Here is an 18,233-nt window from a genome sequence, read left to right on the forward strand (position 1 = left end):
CCAGATAATTTTCTATATTTTTAGTAGAGATGGGGTTTCATTGTGTTGGCCAGGCTGGTCTTGAACTCCCAACCTCAGGTGATCTGCTTGCCTCAGCCTCCCAAAGTGCTGGGATTACAGACGTGAGCCACTACGCCCAGCCATTGCTTGACTTTCATTTAAAGAGTCTGTAACCCCAGGTTGACTAAAGTAAATACATTTTTGGTAACTGGAATTTGTTCTTGCTGGAGCAAAGATAAAGGAAGAATTAAAAATAAAAAATAAAAAGTCTTCAGCTAGCCTCCCAAGACATGGCATAGATTAAGAAGGGGAACTTACTCTCTCACAACTGAAGCCCCAACTCCAGCTCCATATGGCATTCTAATCATTATGAGCTGTTATAAAGGAATAATTAGAAATAAAAACCACCCAGCATTAGCCATCAAGAATCTCTTCTGTTTCCTTTCACAGCCTCGTCTTTTCACCAAATGGCTTAGGAGGCAGCCATAACTACCCCCTTTCTATACCCAATCATCCAGGCTCTTTCTCTTTGCTGCTGTATTTTCAAAACTTAACACATGAACACGTGACAAAAAATAGAGACTCAGGCCAGGCATAGTGGCTCACGCATGTAGTCCCAGCACTTTGGGAGACCAAGGAGGGTGGATCATTTGAGATCAGGAGATCAAGACTAGCCTGGCCATCGTGGTGAAACCCTGTCTCTACTAAAAATACAAAAAAATGAGCCAGGCGTAGTGGCACACACCTGTAATCTGAGCTACTGGGGAGATTGAGGCATGAGAATCACTTGAACCCAGGAGGTGGAGGTTGCAATGAGCCGAGATCACACCACTGCACTCCAGCCTGGGTGATAGAGTGAAATCCTATCTCAAAAAAAAAAAAAAAAAAAAAAGTAGAGACTGAATTTAGTGAGGATGGGTAAACAAAATAGGGATCGTCATTACAGTCATAAATACACAACTAAGTGTTCGTTATTAAGTGGTTCACTGTAGACATACCAGAAAAAACAATAAAAAATTACTATGACAATGAATTTTAAAATTACCATTAAAGTTGTGGAAACATGTTTATATTTTAAATGTAAAAATAAGTGTGCTAAAAATCACTTTGAGTGCCCTTATAAGAAGGACAAATGAAGGGAAAGACTTTCTCCCACAGTATGGAGAAGGAGCAGCAAACATGTCACGTAAATGTATACTGGATGCAGTGTATTGATACGGGTTTCTTTTCTTCTCTATTATTTTGTCTGCCCCCTAGTGGAGTGCTTATGAGCAGGGAAAATTTCAAAAAAGGCAAAATGTGGGAAAACAAACAAAAACACAACAACAATATAAAACACAAAGCACAAAGAGGTTACCTGTACTTTGAACTGCAAATCAGTCACTCAAAAATAGAAAGATTACTTATGAATTCCTATTAAACACTTTTGTCCTAGAAACAGAACTTTTGTTTCAACTTGGGTAGGTCAACTATTTCCTTGTGCACCTTTGGACTTTTGATCATTGCCTTTTAAGGAAAAGCTGACATCTTTGATTGCATCTAGGTAGTATATTGCTTTCTTAATATTTAAGAAGACAATTTACTGGCTGCTAGTTTCTAGATTGACACGGTCTGGCCACTTTTGGTTTTCAGATGTCCTAGACATGAATAACGAACAAAATCATTTCCATAAAGACAACTCTGAAAAATCTAAGATTTCATTTCCACAGTATTTCAAAATCAAAGAGCAGGTAAAGTAAAAGACACATGGTTCAGTGATGGCAGTCTGTGTGACTCCTACCAGAAAGCACACTCATCTAGACGGGGCTCTTTCTGTCTAGAAAAGGTGTGGGTTTTGTCTGTCTCTCCTCTAAACCAACTGCCCATTTTACTTAATTTTTTTTTCTTGTAAAGATGAGATTTCCTCATGTTGCTTAGGTTGGTCTCGAACTCCTGAGCTCAAGCGATCCTCCTGCCTCAGCTTCCCAAAGTGCTGGGATTACATGTGAGTCACTGCACCCGGCCAGCTGCCCATTTTATACTAGAGTTTTGTACTAACATACACAGTTATTTAAATACGAAGATAACAGACACTACAACTAATTTATGTAAACAACCAATCAGATGGCCCGCCCACCCACCTACCCCCTACCATGATTAGTGACATAAATTTTCAAGACAGACAGCCAGGGTTATACAAATGACACACACTGAACAAAACATCAGAAAATCATCCCGAAAGAGAGATACAAAGTAGTGGATATAGTTTCTGGCCTTAAATGATTCAGTGTTCTATTCCTTGATTTCTAGAGCAAACAGAATGCATAACTCATGATTATTATAAACAAAATAATTGGAAAGGCGATTCTAGATTTTCTCTCATATTTAAGTACTTGAACATATAAAACTTCCCCCTGCAACAGCAGAAATTCTGCTTCTAAAAACTGTGTAAAAATCAAATGAGAGATCCACACAAAAAATATTCTGAAATGAATAAAGGTACTAAAATAAGCAGAGTTTATTTCCTTAATTACCATTTTAACACCCTTCATAAAAGTGCATTAGTATGGTAATTTTGGCAGGTTCTAAAAGCAGTGAGCTTCCAATGATTCATGACTACATCTTACATGTATATAGTATCAGCTTCAAACACCCTCACCAGCTTTTTCATGTAGGAAACAGAGTAGTCTGAATCAGAGCAGATGAAGTATTCAAAGGTTTATTTTATTTAATAAGCAAATGCTCAGGATAGAGGAACCCAGGACTTGAATGTGTCTGTTCTCAGACTGTTGTGAATGCTATGGAAGGTGGGAGGGATGAGGAATGAGCCTACATCCATCTTCCTCTGTTCATTTATCTTTTCCCTTTGGACAAAACCCTTCAGCCACAGGAAGTATCAAGGAAGACAGAATAAAACTCTTCTGCTTCTAAGTCCGTTTTCCTGTCTCTGCCATTGCTCATATCTCTATTAGAAAGGCAAGAAAAGTCAAATTTCATGCAGGGACCTCAGAAAGATATATTTTAATTATCAAGGTTCATATGTCAGGAGGAAGAAGGTGGGGGAATTTCACAGCTCTCTACACTTGTATATGGATGCTTGGGTTGATTTTTAGCCCTTGTCTGTTTTACTGCCAAAGTATAGAGGGTAAAATAGCTCAAAGAATTTGTTTTCTTAAAATTTCCTATATTTAGATAATGACATCACCACTAAGTTTTAAATACACCAACATTATGATATAATCCTTAAAGTATGTTTATACATCTAATTTAATGTTTTGGAGTCTGTTCAAATTATTCATTAAAATGAGTAACAGGAAAAAAACAATGAAGCAGCAGCTGTTTCATCTGTACATCTGATTTGTAGCATGTAGTGTATTTATAGTTAAATAGAGCAAAATGGGCTACTCAAAAGAATTTTTCCCACTCCCAAATAATTAATTACATTGTAAAAATCACTGCAGTATCATTATTATAGAATTAAGTTTATACAAGCTGGACTAACCTTTTTGTGTGCTCTGAAATTAAATTACCGCATTAATCACAATGTGTAATCATATTTTTTGTTTGTTTTTTTGCTAGTTTTGGTAGCATTTTGTCTTTCCAATCAGACTATAAGCTACTTGAGGGCAGAGATCTTGTTTAAGTCACTACTGGTCCACCAAGCTCCTGTCACATTAGATGAAATAGTAGGTGCTAGAAGCAAATATTTACATTAAAATATTCCATCTCCTTGCAAGAGAGTATCAAACTGTATAGAAGAGTTTATCAGGCAACATAATAACCCCACCCCAAGTTCTACCTACCTTCCCTGCTAGTTATTCTTGTCTTACCCCTCCCCACTTTACCTAACCCCCACTCAATCTCTGCCTTTCTCTGTGTTTGGGCAGAGGTGGGAGCATTTATTCCCTGTGCTTCCAGCAGTGCCTCCTTACATCCCTGACCACTGCACCCCGGGTGGCCACTCTTCCACTGTCTCAGGGCTCAATAAGCCTGTGGACACAGTTTTTAAAATTAGTATTTATTATTTCTTCCTCTGTCCCTCAACCCCAAGAATGTAAACCACCCATAATACCGTAAGTAGCCCATTCATTATAGTATGCATTTGAACTATCTGGGCTGAATCCAGTCTCTTATCAGGACACTGAAAGAGAAACCCCGTATTTCCAAATAATATGCTTATATATGACTTATCTCTTTTACATATTATCTACTGAAGTCCTGTCTTGACAGCTTACCCACCTCCTTTACCCCAATGTAGTGGCACCACACATTCTAGTCCCTCAACCAGAAGGACATTAAGCCACACGATCGAGCTGCTGTTTTTAATCAGTCTTAGAGTACATCATCTAGCTCCTTGGAACAATCAGTTTTCATCCTTTCCCCCCATCTTTCCTCATGCCTTCCACTCCTAATTTCCATCTGCTGTATCTACAGTTTACATTTTCAAGGTTCATAACATTTACAGTCTGTTCTGTAACCAGCTCAACTTTCTATTGTTTTTCACTCCAAAGGGTGAGTTAAAGAGCTTAAAACCAATAAACAGCATTTACAGTATCATGACCATGGATGAGTCTTTCCTTAAGGTCCCAAGTAGGGTTAGGAGTACATTTGCTTCTCTCCTTGTCCAGGGTAAGTGTCACTACCCCATGCCATTTGGCAGAGAATGGGTCAAGTTTTAGTGGATTCTCCTTTCTTCACCTCACCAACTACCTTTATCAGATCTTCAACTTTCCCCAAGCTTCCCATTACACTTCCTGTTTTCACCATCCCCTCCTTTCCTGGGTCCCCCCTCTGCTGGAATCCTCCCCCCCTCATCCATATGCCCTTCTCCTTCAACAGGAATGGGTGCTGACAAGACTGGCACACAGATTTCATCCTGCAATTTCCTATGCTGCTCTCCCGGGGGCGGGGGGCAGTCCCTCAATCTCAGCAAGCTGTGCCTTCTCCTTTCTTGACTTACTCCTCATTTTGTTACCCGCAAGTCTTTAGAAAGGGTATGTGGAGGGCATGCTTTAAAAGAGGGAGCACAGTATAATGGGTAATAACAGAGTTCTATAATTCACCTCATTTAAAAGAACGTGGTTTCAAAACTTCGTATTTATTATAATCCCCTTTTATAATAGAATAAAGGGAACAACATTTTATAAGCTCTCACAAACATTTTAGGGAGAGTTACAATTAAAGGTCTTTAACTTCCAGTGCTATTTGCATCTAACAATCTTATTCACCATTTAAGCTGCAAAAATACGAGTCCACGAAAACATGGATTTCATGTTCAAGGTCCCTTTTATGTACTTATCTGTGTATTTGTTAAATAGAATTCATTCAAATTTTAAAATATTCTTTTTACAAAAAGAAATCGAAAATGCCATCAACTGGCAACTTGTATGTCTCTGGAAAGGATAGTTCATTAAAAAATAATGATTATATTTAACCTGTTCATTCATTCACTTATTCAAAAATATTTATTGAACACCTACATGTTCCACTGTTCTAGCTGCTGGAGGGATAGTGGTTCAAGAAACAAAACTCTGCCTACCTCGGCAAACTTAAATTTTAGTGGAAGAAGACAAAAACAGGATTAATTTTAGAATTCTATAAATGCTAAAAATTAAAACTCAAGTTGATCTGAAAGTCCTAACCTTATCTAAACAATTGGGGAACTGTTCTAACACTCTCATACGATGTGTTTAAGTAGACTAAGCCACGACTGTTCTTAACACGGTCCCTATGGGCAATGACAATGATCAAGCTCTTAGGATCAAATCCTGGGAGCTGTATAGGCTTGAAAGCCCAGCAATCCTGTCCTCTCAAACATCTCCATCAGCTAATAAGATGAGGTAATCAATGTGCAGCTTTACTGTGTAATCTTCATGCAAAGCCATTACTTGAGTCCCCTGACATCATCAAATACCCATCCTAGAACACTCATCACTCCAGTCCAATATCCATCAATAAAATAAACAACCTGAGTACAAAAGAAGGAAAAAGAGAGAATGAGTTACACTTCATTAAAAATTTTCCTGTTTTTTAACCATTGTCTACATTTTGTAAATAATTGTTTGTCCTTTCCCTACTTGAAAGAACAAGTAGAATAAAGAAGTATTAAACATGAAGAAATGTATTTAGGAACCCAACAAATGTTTGATGCTGACAATGATGATTATTAAATTAAGTGGCTAAGGGGGACAGAATTGCTTGACCTAAAAATAAAGATACAAAATATGATGCTTTTGTATACACATGATCAGTTTTCTGAGGGAACGCAAGTCACATATAATGTATATTCAGTTAATACTACTTGATGATAAAAATTTATTTCTGCAATAGAAAATAAACAATTCAGGCTTTTCTTCAAATGGAAGCATTTAAATTGGACACACAGATTAACTGAGGTGGGTTCCCAAGGGAAGGACGGATGTCAACACTGGACTTCCTTGAAAAACCTCCAGCTTCCCTTTTGATCCGAATCTTTCTCCTCTTCTGCTGACTACCTTTGTTTTTTTGTTTTGAGACGGAGTCTCACTCTGTCGCCCAGGCGGGATGGAGTGCAGTCGCATAATCTCGGCTCACTGCAACCTCCACCTCCTGGGAGGAGTGTTTCTCCTGTCTCAGCCTCCTGAGTAGCTGGGACTACAGGCGTGTACCATCACACCCAGCTAATTTTTTTGTATTTTTAGTAGAGACAGGGTTTCACCATGTTAGCCAGGATGGTCTCGATCTCCTGACCTCCTGATTCGCCTGCCTTGGCCTCCCAAAGTGCTGGGATTACAGGCGTGAGACACAGCACCCAGCTGCTGACTACCTTTCTTAGTCCTGTTTCCCCTTCCTTCTAACATTATCTTCCACATCTTTTATTTCCACTTTATTTCTTCTTCTGCTTGTCCTAAGTATATAAAAGGATTTTTGTGCTTGCCTTTTTTTAAGTGTCATTTAATTTAAAGAACTTTGACTGTCCTTTTCTTAACTTAAAAAGCAGCTGTGGTTAAACTTTTTTATGTTTTCAAGCATTTTTCACATTTGACTATGGGCCTGTCTTTTCTTTTTTTGGTAAAGCAGGCACCATTAAAAAGAAAATGACCCTCCACTCTTGATGCAGAAATCAGAAAAATGGTCTTTAATAATCTGGACATTCGCCACTGGAAAGCAAAAATTAGTTTAGATGATCTTTCAAGATTTTTTCCAATACAATAACAATTATTAACATTTGCTGAATACTTATTAAGTATCAGACATTGTTCTACGCACTTTATACATTAACTTAATCCTCATCACAGACCTATGAGGTAGGCTGTAATTTATTCTCATTTATAGATGAGAAAATGAGTCACAAAGACATTAAGTAACTTAACCAAGGTCATACTGGAAATAGTAAAGCCAGGATCTGAACCTAGTAGTCTGGCCTCACCCAGAGCCAGTGCCCTTAACCACTTAACACTGTACTATTTATCTATGACAGGGGACAGCAAACCTGTTTGTAAAGGGCCAGATCATAAATATTTTAGGCTTTGTAGGCTACACATGATGTCTCATATTCTTCTCTTTTTTTTTTTTTTTTTTTTAAAAAAAACCTTTGTAAATGTGAAGAACCTTCTTAAACAGTATCAGGCCCACAGACCATAGTTTGCTACCCCTGGTCTACGATTTTATCATTTCATATGAGCCAGTCTGGTATTTATCATGTAGACAAATTTGGACAGAAGCAAAACTGAAAGATTCTATGTAGGCAGGCTTACAGCCCACAGTCCACAAATGCCCAAGAGCTACCAGTTGTGCATAGTCACTGAAACAGTAAAGAAAATGCAAAATTCAAAATCAAAGAACTGCAGGTACTTTGTGGACATATACATGGAAATATAGCCCATAGACATGAAAAAGGTACAGCTATCATTAACAGAAAGTAAAAATCTCAGTAAGCTTTAACAACCTAGTAAGCTTTAACAACCTAGTATTTCAGAAGTGAAAAACTTCACCTATTCATCTTCTTTACAGATGGAGAGCGATATACAATAGTAGTTGGGCCCAGCTTACTACTGTAATCTGCTCAAACTGAGGTATAGTAACAGCGTCTGTATACCACACAAACGCATTCTTCAGAGTCCCTTATAAACACAAATTCGTTGTTGCATTATCAAAATATTCATTATCTTCAGTGTCAGAAACTAGAGAGTAGGTTATCAACTATTAACTTAGGACTCCTGAGGAATTCAGAAATCACAAACATATTAATGTCATCAACCCATATTCTTTCTCATCATCTGGCAAGATCCTACTCTTAACATGTCACCATCACCACTTACCACCCTCTTAAGACTTCCAAATTTTTGAAGTCAGTTTTGGTGGGTTTCAAATATCTTACCACAATCTAATTGTCTTTTAAAAATCAAAAGCTCTGTTTCAACAATGCAGCAATCATTTTGATGAACGCTATCAGAAAGTAGAAATTTAAGCGTTAAACTGGCTTTCAACTCTACCACATCAAATACTTCAATTTACAAACCCCCTCTCTCAGAAAGAGTACCTTAGAAAAAAGCATTTTGACAGAATTTGGTTCAAATTATATACTGTTAATTATTTTTACCATTCTTGTGGGGTAAAAATAAAAACTGGGGAAATAGACTCACTTCTACTTTCTTCCCTATTAACTTGGGACCATCTGTTTAAAATAACTGCAGCTATTTTCGGTAGTTAGGCAATGAACTACTTATAAAAACAAAAAACAGATGCCTCCTCTTTAAGATCACTCCGTTATCAAACATCTGAGCATTACTTGCACACAAAAGCATGTAGTGTATGTTACTTGTCAAGAATAAAATTGCAGATTTTAAAAAATATCATGTGGCAGCTCAGGACATTATTTCATTTCTTATAATTGTTTTTGGCAGTTGCTAAAAACACAAGAATAAAGTAATGTAAGGAGGTAATTCATACATGTATTTAAAAATACCTGTTTTAACACTAGCTCTCTGACTCACAACTTGGCTGTCCTTAAGAATTTGGGCATTTCTTCTGTTGAGAAAAGTTGCTTAATAGTTAATTTTTACCTGAAGTACTTTCTTCTGAATGCAGAAATTCATGTATTTTACCTTTGTTTTTTCTTTGGCAACAGTGACAAATCAGATAATCTCCATGAATATCTATGTAGTTTTCCTCTTTACATGGGACAAAGTTTATCTTTTAAAAAGAAAAGCCAAGATGAATGTTTTACCTGTGCAACTGCCCCCACCCGCACCTTCTCTGTGCCCCTCTGCCTTTTTCTGCGCTTTGAAATAACTACCTTGCTCCCAAGAAAAAGTTTCTTCAGAAGCCAGTGTACTTTGTCCTTGCCAGGTCAGATAAGGGGTTAAATTTATTTAACTTTAGCAAGCCTTTCTTGTTGCCCAGATGGCTGGCTGAGAGGAAGGAAGAGCATACAGCTAATTAGCATTCACTCCTTTTAACACATTCCCATCCCTTCTACTGCTTTTTATCCACTCTTTCTTTTCTCCCTCAAGGTTTACCTTGATTTGTAGTTCAATACTTAAACGGCTCCCTTCCAAAAAATAATAACGCTTATGAGAGATATGTGGTATGTAGCACAGATTGTGTGTTACAGAAGCTCTTCGATTCCTCTTCCCCTAGAACAAAGACATTTAGACCATTACTTGAAATGTTATTTTGAATAAATAAATAAATAATGGTTGCATTTATTAAGCACCATGGGGCAGACCATTACCTGCTCACCCAAATCTGTTCTTCTGTTCTTCCACAATGAATGAATTGTAACTGAGCACATGGTCATCCAGGTAGAAATTACACTACTCAGTCTCTCTGGCAGCCAGATGTGGGCGGCCACGTGACTTAATTCTCCCCAATGCAAAGTACATGGCAAGGATGTGTGGCTTTTCTAGGTCTGAGCATAAAGACATTGGGAATGCTGCCTCCACACTTCTTCCTGTCCCCTCAAGCTGGGACACAGAACTACCGACCACCTATCTTTGACTATGTAGATGAACCCTGAGATGTAGGAAGGAGGGAGCAACAAGATGGAAGAAATCTGGGTCCCTGAATTTCTGCAAAGAACATGATTCTTTGCAAGCCTGAAATACTTACCCTTTTATATGAGCAATATAAAAAAAGTTGTGTGTCCCTTAATTCACTGTATTTTGGGGGCTCTTTGGCCCAGTAGCATAGGCTTAATCATAACTGGCATGAACACTATTATGTAGCACTGTTCTGGGTGTTTTACATGAATTATCTAATTAATGAGTCTCTGAGGAAAGTACTGTTACTATTCCCAGTTTCCAGGTGAAGAAATAAAGATTTGGAGAGATGAGAGAAAACAGTAGTGAGGTTGGTAAAATAATCAACTGCAGATCTCTATGATGCAAAGACAAAAACCTAATCACTACACCAGTGTGCTTCCTTAAAACAAACAAACAAACAAACAAAACCTACTTATTACTTTACAAATTATCTCACTCTGAGATTTTTCTTCTGTGATATCTCTTATATACCCAGAGCAGAAATATTATGAGCTCAAAATTAAGGGATATAAATTATATTTAGTTTGCCCACAAACACCCTTAATCTTATTATTAGCTGAACGCCTAAGTTCGTGTTAAACTCCAAAACTTTGAAAGAAATCAGACTGCAGGCCAATGAGAAACAGCTTAGTGGATGAAACTTTTTACTCTACTTCTAAAATTCTATTCTGTTGCACACAAGGCCTAGATCTGTACCTCAAACCAGCACTGTGAAATATTGGATTATTAATTCAAAATGAACTTACTTTGGCTGCGTCTAATATTATGTTTATTATGAAAAAGCCCGTGAAACACTGTTACACAACACTAGGGTTTTTCTTTTAGTAATATGAGGACACACACCTTCACTCCTCCCGAACTTTTAAAGCTAAATCCAGGAGAGGTGCCAGTAAGGCATGTACTGAAGGGGGCTGGCAGAGTCAAGGGAGGAAGGGGACTGGAAATAAGCTTCTTTTATCTTTACATCATTTTGCTTAAGAATCTTTTCATCTTCCAAAAAGCTCTTATAATTAAGTGCCAGAATCCACTTATTTATTCATCCAACAAATATGTACTGAGCACTTACTGTTTGATGAGTACGCTGCTAGACACTGGATATGGAATAGTAAATAAAAGTAGAGTTAGGAGAGGGAGGTGAAGCAGCAATGTTCACACAAAGGTCATAGTTTTTATCTTAAGCTTGAGTAAAAATTCCAGAATAAATTCTTATGCTTTAGTAACTTCAAAATGCATAAACCACAAGAAAGGAGACCCCGGCACTTTCCCTCCTCATCTCTTAGACATCCCTAAGTCAGAGGTGGCTGGAAGCACTACTATATTTTATGCTACAAGCGCCTGCTGTTGAACTCACAGGTTCAACCCCCGACCACACTGCCTACTTAATATCTTTCCTACCAATCCTTTCAATTTTTCTAAACACACATTTGAAATTTATGCTCATCCATCTGCTTCCCACCATTGCCGCCAATCTCACTAGGTTTTAATGAAAAGGAGATGAGTGAATGACATCAATTCTTGTCCAGCGTAAGCAAGTATTAGATCATATATATTGGTCTCCTCATTCTATGCTTGGTTAAAAAGACAGAGGAAGGAAAAGGATTAGACTGGTACTCCATAAGCTAAATCATTCCTATAAAAATAAAAGCTCTTCTTACATTTGATTACCAACTGAGGAAAGATGAAGCTGTGAAAATACCACCTTCTGTGAGTCGAATGTGAGTGATTTTAGATGGATCTTTGTGCAGGCAGGTGTGTCCCTGGCAGGCTGGTGTGGAAAATGCTCCAATCCTTCTCTGCAGAGTGGACTGGGCAGTTTTCCTGCAGGTGGCCCAGCTCTTGCACTCACAGGGGGTTCTGCCCACATGCTCCTCCTTATGCCTCGTAAAAGCTCTGTCTGATTTCTGGCTCAGCCTTGGCTTTTCAAGGAACTGTTTAAAACTTCTAAATGTGAATATATTTAAATATTGCTTCAGGTCTGAAGAAAACAGTTAAACATATATATATATTTTTGGCCAACAACTACCTAAAAATTGGTGTTTTTAAGATCTTTAAGTGGCACTTATTTTCAACACAGTTATTAGAACTCTAGGCTGGGTGCAGTGGCTCATGTCCGTAATCCCAGAACTTTGGGAGGTGGAGGTGGGTGGATCACCTTTGATCGGGAGTTCGAGACCAGCCTGGCCAACATGGTGAAGCCCCATCTCTATTAAAAATACAAAAATTGGCTGGGCGTGGTGATGCATGTCTGTAATCCCAGCTACTTGGGAAGCTGAGGCAGGAGAATTGCTTGAACCCGGGAGGTGGAGGTTACAGTGAGGAGAGAGTGCTCCACTGCTCTCTGGCCTGGGCGACAGAGCGAGACTCTGTCTCACACACACACAAAAAACTCTATTTGCATTTGCACTTAAAATCTTCCAGGTGTTAAATTACATTTTTAGTGAAACAGACTAAATTGTAGGTAGCACTGTTTGTAGACAGCATCACTGCAACACTGATCAACAAAATAGCCACTAGGCACCTATTAGACGAAACTGATCAGTCAGATCTGGACCTGGCCTCAGATTCTGTCTCTGCAAGATTAGAAACATATATGGAATAACTATAATCCCACACAGAAAGCAGTAAGTACCTCGGGAGTTATATATAGTGCTTGGTATAATTTAAAAAGGGGGCATTCAAAAACGGAGCACTTATCCTTAGGTTGTAAGGGTAGGGGGTAGGGACTGGAGAGGGAAATACAGATGTTGAGAGGTGCCAAAATGAAGTCAGAAACCCCCTCTGCCCAGCCATGAACGTTATACCATGTGCTAAGCCATAGTCCCAAATCCCCAAAGCCTTTGGACAGAAGCAAGGAGACAACAGCAAATACGTGCTGATGGCAAAGTACAGCGCAGGCACAAGGTGTTTCTGTTGGGCTGGAATCTATAGCGTGTGTAAGATTGTGAAGGAAGACAGGATAGGATCAAGATCAGGATCAAGGAGCAGGAGGACCTTAGGGGCTTGGCTTTATTGAGTAGGTAATGGGGACTCCTTGGAAGTTCTTTAGACCGGACTAATGTAAGAGCCACACTTAGAGGAGGTGACTGTGGAGGAGGGTGAACGTCCAGGCAGGGAGACCAGTAAGAAGTCAATGGGAGGAAAGAGTCTGACCTACCAGAGTGGCACTGCTGATAAGCAAGAATCGAATGCAAGACACAGCAGTGAGCTGCAGGAAGAGGGAAAAGTACAGGAGTTAGGATGTTCCACTTTAAAGATGGAAGCTCACGTCAGTAAGCAGCCTTCTGTGCCTTCTTCCCTTCACCTCCATCAGGCTACTTCATGCCTGGCTCCTCAAATCTGTCCCTGAACCTTACTTCTTCAACAATCACTTGCCAGGCATGGTGGCTCATGCCTATTATCCCAGCGCTTTGGAAGGCCAAGGCAGGTGGATCATCTGAGGTGGGGAGTTCGAGACCAGCCTGATCAACATGGAGAAACCCCGTTTCTACTAAAAATACAAAATTAGCCGGGCATGGTGGCGCATGCCTGTAATCCCAGCAACTCGGGAGGGCTGAGGCAGGACAACTGCTTGAACCCAGGAGGCAGAGGTTGTTATGAGCCAAGATAGCATCATTGCACTCCAGTCTGGGCAAAAAGAGCGAAACTCTGTCTTAAACAAACAACAACAACAACAAAACCACCTGCATACCAACTCACTGCCCCATGGGCCACTAGTATGCCTAAGTACAAAGTTCTAACTCTACATTTCCAAGGTAGTGATTCACCCTTCTTACCATTCCCTTTACTGTGGCAGAGACTACCAGTTGCTCCTCTCATATTCATTTCCCCATTGTCTATAGTAGACGTCAACAAAAAAATATTCTGTAAAGGGCAATATAATAAATACTTTAGGTTTTGCAGGCCATATGATCTCTGTAGCAACTACATGTTGTGTATTACTAATCTGAAAAGCCAAAGTCTTCTAAAATCTGACACTTTTTGGGCACTGACACAACACTACAAGTGAGAATTCATATACCTGACCACACGTGACAGGTTGTAGTCAAAACACAATCAAAATTTGTTTCATGTAAAAAATTTTGTAATTTAAAATATTGTATAAAATTGGGCCAGGAGCAGTGGCTAATGCCTGTAAACCCAGCATTTTGGGAAGTTGAGGTGGATGGATTGCTTGAGCCCAGAAGTTTGAAACTAGCCTGGGCAACATAGCAAGACCTCATCCCTATAAAAAATCAAAAAATTAGCTGGGCATGGTGGTGCATGCTTTTAGTCCCAGCTACTGGGAGGCTGAAGTGGGAGAATCACTTGAGCTCAAGAGGTCAAAGCTGCAGTAAACCATGATCACACCACTGTCACTCCAGCCTGGGTGACAGAATAAGACTCTGTCTCAAAAATAAAAAATATTATTTATACAAAATTGCCTTCAGGCTATGCATATGGTGTACTTAAAACATATATTTCATATTAGACTTCACTCTCATCACCAAGATATCGCATTACGTATTCACAAATATTCCAAAATTCCAAAAAAATCTGAAATCAGAAATACTTCTGGTCCCATGCATTTTGGATACTCAACTCTTCCATTGTCATGTGAAAGCAAGTAATTTATACACAAATGGGCACACCTGTGTTCCAATACACTTTTTTTAAATTTATTTATCACTCTATTACCCAGGCTGGAGTGCAGTGGTGCGATCATGGCTCACTGCAGCCTTGACCTCCTGGGCTAAATTGATCCTCCCACCTCAGTCTCCCAAGTAGCCGGGATGACAGGTGCACACAGCCACACCTGGCTAATTTTTTTTTTAAATTTTTTGTATAAACAGGGTTTCACCATGTTGCTCCGGCTTGTCTTGAACTCCTGGGCTCAAGCTATTCTCCTGTCTTGACCTCCCAAAGTGCTGGGATTACAGGCATGAGCTACCATAACCGGCCAATACACTTTTATTTACAAACTATAGTTAATTTGTAAATAATGTGTGGCTGGCTGACTTGGCACTCAGATCAGTTTGCTGATCTTGTTCTACAGTAACAGAAGCTCTAGCAGGGTGTCTTCTAGCTAATAATTATATTTCCCAGCCTCCCTTGGAGCTCGCTGTGGTCATGTTCTGGCCAATAGGATGTAAATGAAAATGATCTGTACAACTTGTAGATCATCTCCTTTCCCTTGGGGTGAAATAAGAACATGATGAGCCATCTTTGACTGTGAAGATGAGGGCAACTCTCTCAAGATGGCGGAGAAACAAGAGGAAGGAATTTTTCTATTGAGGTACCATGCTAGTCCTGAATCAGTATGGATCCCTTGAGCTCTTCTGAGAGGAGGAAAGCACCAACAACCTCTTAACTTGTTTAAGTCACTGTATTTTGGGCATCTTTTCACAATGATTTGCATATTGGAGTTAAGGTCAGTACATGAGGCTGTAATTAATTCAGAAAAGAAAACACTGTTCCAGGGCTGCAGAACCCCAGTGATCAATCATAAGCCTACACAGCGAGGTCAGATGACTTAGCATCGATCTATCATTTTCATAAGAACTAATTAATATCTAGTGAGGAACTAATAACTGTGCCACACACTTATATAAAATACAAGCTCTCACTTATGTTTAAAGAATTGTGATTATTTTTACAGAGGAGATTCAGAGAGATTAAGAAGTATGTCCGAAGTGATACTACTCCTAAGTAGCTATGCTGATATATAAACTCAGGACACAGGATTCTCAAACATGTTCATTTCCCCAAATCAAATCCCTTGGGTCAAGGACAAGCCACTGTGTTATTACGAGTCAATGGCTCTGTGACTGCAGGTTTCCATTTTTAAACTGCAAACTGCCACTAAGAGCCACTGACTAATGGCTCCCATTGGTTTAATTACTACTCCCCCTTAAAAGCCAAGTAAACCAAAATGACACAAGGTTAAGTGACTTAGCCAGATTCCTTTGAAAGACTTCAAGGATGCCAAAATGTGGATTTCATCAGACAGCCCCACTAGCTGCCAACTCGGTCCCAGCTACTGCCATCACCTCCTCCTTAACTGCCCATTAGAAGTTAACTGCCTGGATACTTGCTACACCACACTGAACAGAGCCTGCAAAAACTAGCTGCAAAATACACCAGCAGAAGGGAAGAGTTCTCCCCTCTCCAGGAAAGGGTGAGCAATCACCCTAACATGTGCTGCTGCCCTAGTCTGTCGGGTGTAGCATTTGTCTCTGTTGGGAGCTTGGCATCCATCATGAGGACCATCTGGTTCCATTTCCCTGACAGCCACAGCCTTTCCTGTCCTATCAAGGAAAGTCAAGTTCACCCCGAAATTACAGCACAGCCAATAGCACCAACTTACCATGGCAGATGAACCCAAAATTTAGTTGCAAAAAACTTGAACCTTACTTCAAATTTAAAGGAAAGAAATGTTTCAAAATTATTTCACTTATTTTTAGTGGGATAAAAGTTGATGTTTTGAAAACTTCATGAACAACTAATTAAAAATTAATTATTATAACTAGTTATTGCTATGCCAAGGATTATACAGTTGAAGAAAATGTTTTGTTATAGAAATGCAGTAAAGAATAAACAAGCCTATCTTGAATAAAGCACAAAGTTAGCATGTTCTCAATTTCCCTTTTAAGCCAATTATTTCTATAATTTAGAAGGAAGACCTTATCACCAAAGTGGACTTTTGAATTTCACATATATTTTTATATATATATATATGTTTTGTTGTTGTTGTTGGAGACAAGGTCTTGCTCTGTCACCCAGGTTGGAGTGCAGTGGTACGATCATAACTCACTGCACCCTCAAACTCCTGGGCTCAAGCAATGCTTCTACCTCAGCCTCCAAAGTAGCTAGGACTATGAGAGTGTTACCATGCCTGGGTAGTTTTTTCACTTTTTTGTAAAATAGGTCGTACGAGGTTGACCAAGCTGGTCTCGAACTTCTGGCCTCAAGTGATCCTCCTACCTTGGCCCCCAAAAGTGTCAGAATTACAGGTGTGAGCTATTGTGCCAGGACTATTTGGCATACCTTCAACTTTTTCCACAGCCAAATTATAATGGGTACAAAACTATGCAGACATTTAAAAGAAATATTTTTCAAAAATATTTTGGGATGTGGAAAAATGTGCTCACATATATTGTTATGTTAAAAAAGCAGGTTTCAAAACAGTTTATAGTCATTCTTACAAATGAATAACTATATATAGCTATATAAATATGTATAGAAAAATGAGTCTGGAAGTAAATACCTCAACATTTTAACAGCAGTTTTTCTCTGAGCAGTAGAGTTACAAGTAATTTTTCTTTTCTTACACTTCTCAGAATTTTCAAAATCTTCTATAACAAATGATAAAAGTATACATTTTTTAAGGACCTAAGTATAAAGAACATGACATTTAAGGCACAGCTTCCTCCTTTCATTGAGTTCTATAAGAGGACGAAGAATGTGGTTTTGGAAACAGCGCAAGTTATTCTGTGTCCAAATCATATATATAAATCTCAGAGACACACATTTTAAACTGCACATTAAGTCTCAATGATCTGATGGTGGCCATTTCAGAAAGATCAGAGGGGTCCCATAACATATTGAAATACAGAGCCTCTGAGGAGTGGGCCCAAACTCATTAAAACACACAGCTATTATCTACATTTTATCTCCACTAAATTGACTTAAAAATGGAGAGGAGAGTGTGTGTAGCACTCAAACATCTGTGACATATCATTATGGAAGAATATTTCTAGGAATTCTTATTCATAATTAGTACTTTCAAACTGAGAAAACAGCAGAAAACAACTGTTAAATTAAAAAGAAGTGCATGCATGTCACAATTTAGCAATAGCCAAAGTCAACTAGCAATCAGTTTCTATTTCACAATAGCAGTTACAAAAACCATAAAAATCCTCACGATTAGGGAACAGAGTCAGAATAAAGTTTAAACCTGGCGAATGTTACTTTCTCTGCACTCTCACCCATCATAAACCATAACAGGGTCTGAGGCCACGTATTTACTTGCAGACATTGAAAAAAAAAAAAAACTTAACTGCTCAAGCTAACAAATCAGTGTCCCAAGTTTCACACTATTGGTCATATGATCCTCCAACTGTTGTTTCTCAGACTATCTTCCTCTGACAGTCTCTTCTTTCTTTAAAGCCAACAGATCAACAAAATAACCTAAACTAACCAAGCTCTTTCATTTGTTGAATGATGGAACCTCCTAACAGAGCAAAACAGGAC

The 18,233-nt window shown here is 38.9% G+C and overlaps 1 protein-coding gene across 7 annotated transcripts in view; it reads right to left on the reverse strand.

Moving 5' to 3' along the window:
- GAB1 (GRB2 associated binding protein 1) overlaps positions 1-18,233 on the reverse strand; it is a 132,126-nt gene that overhangs the window by 68,709 nt on the left and 45,184 nt on the right. The window contains exon 1 of one of the 7 annotated variants that reach the window (XM_017959080.3): positions 9,480-12,164. The exons of the other annotated variants lie outside the window; for them this stretch is intronic. The gene's annotated coding sequence lies outside the window, so the exon portion shown is untranslated. Of the gene's footprint in view, positions 1-9,479; positions 12,165-18,233 lie in introns of those variants that run through there. 7 annotated transcript variants of the gene reach the window in all.

The sequence above is a fragment of the Papio anubis genome, chromosome 3 (genome assembly GCF_008728515.1).
Source record: "Papio anubis isolate 15944 chromosome 3, Panubis1.0, whole genome shotgun sequence".
In the NCBI taxonomy this organism is placed as follows: Eukaryota; Metazoa; Chordata; class Mammalia; order Primates; family Cercopithecidae; genus Papio; species Papio anubis.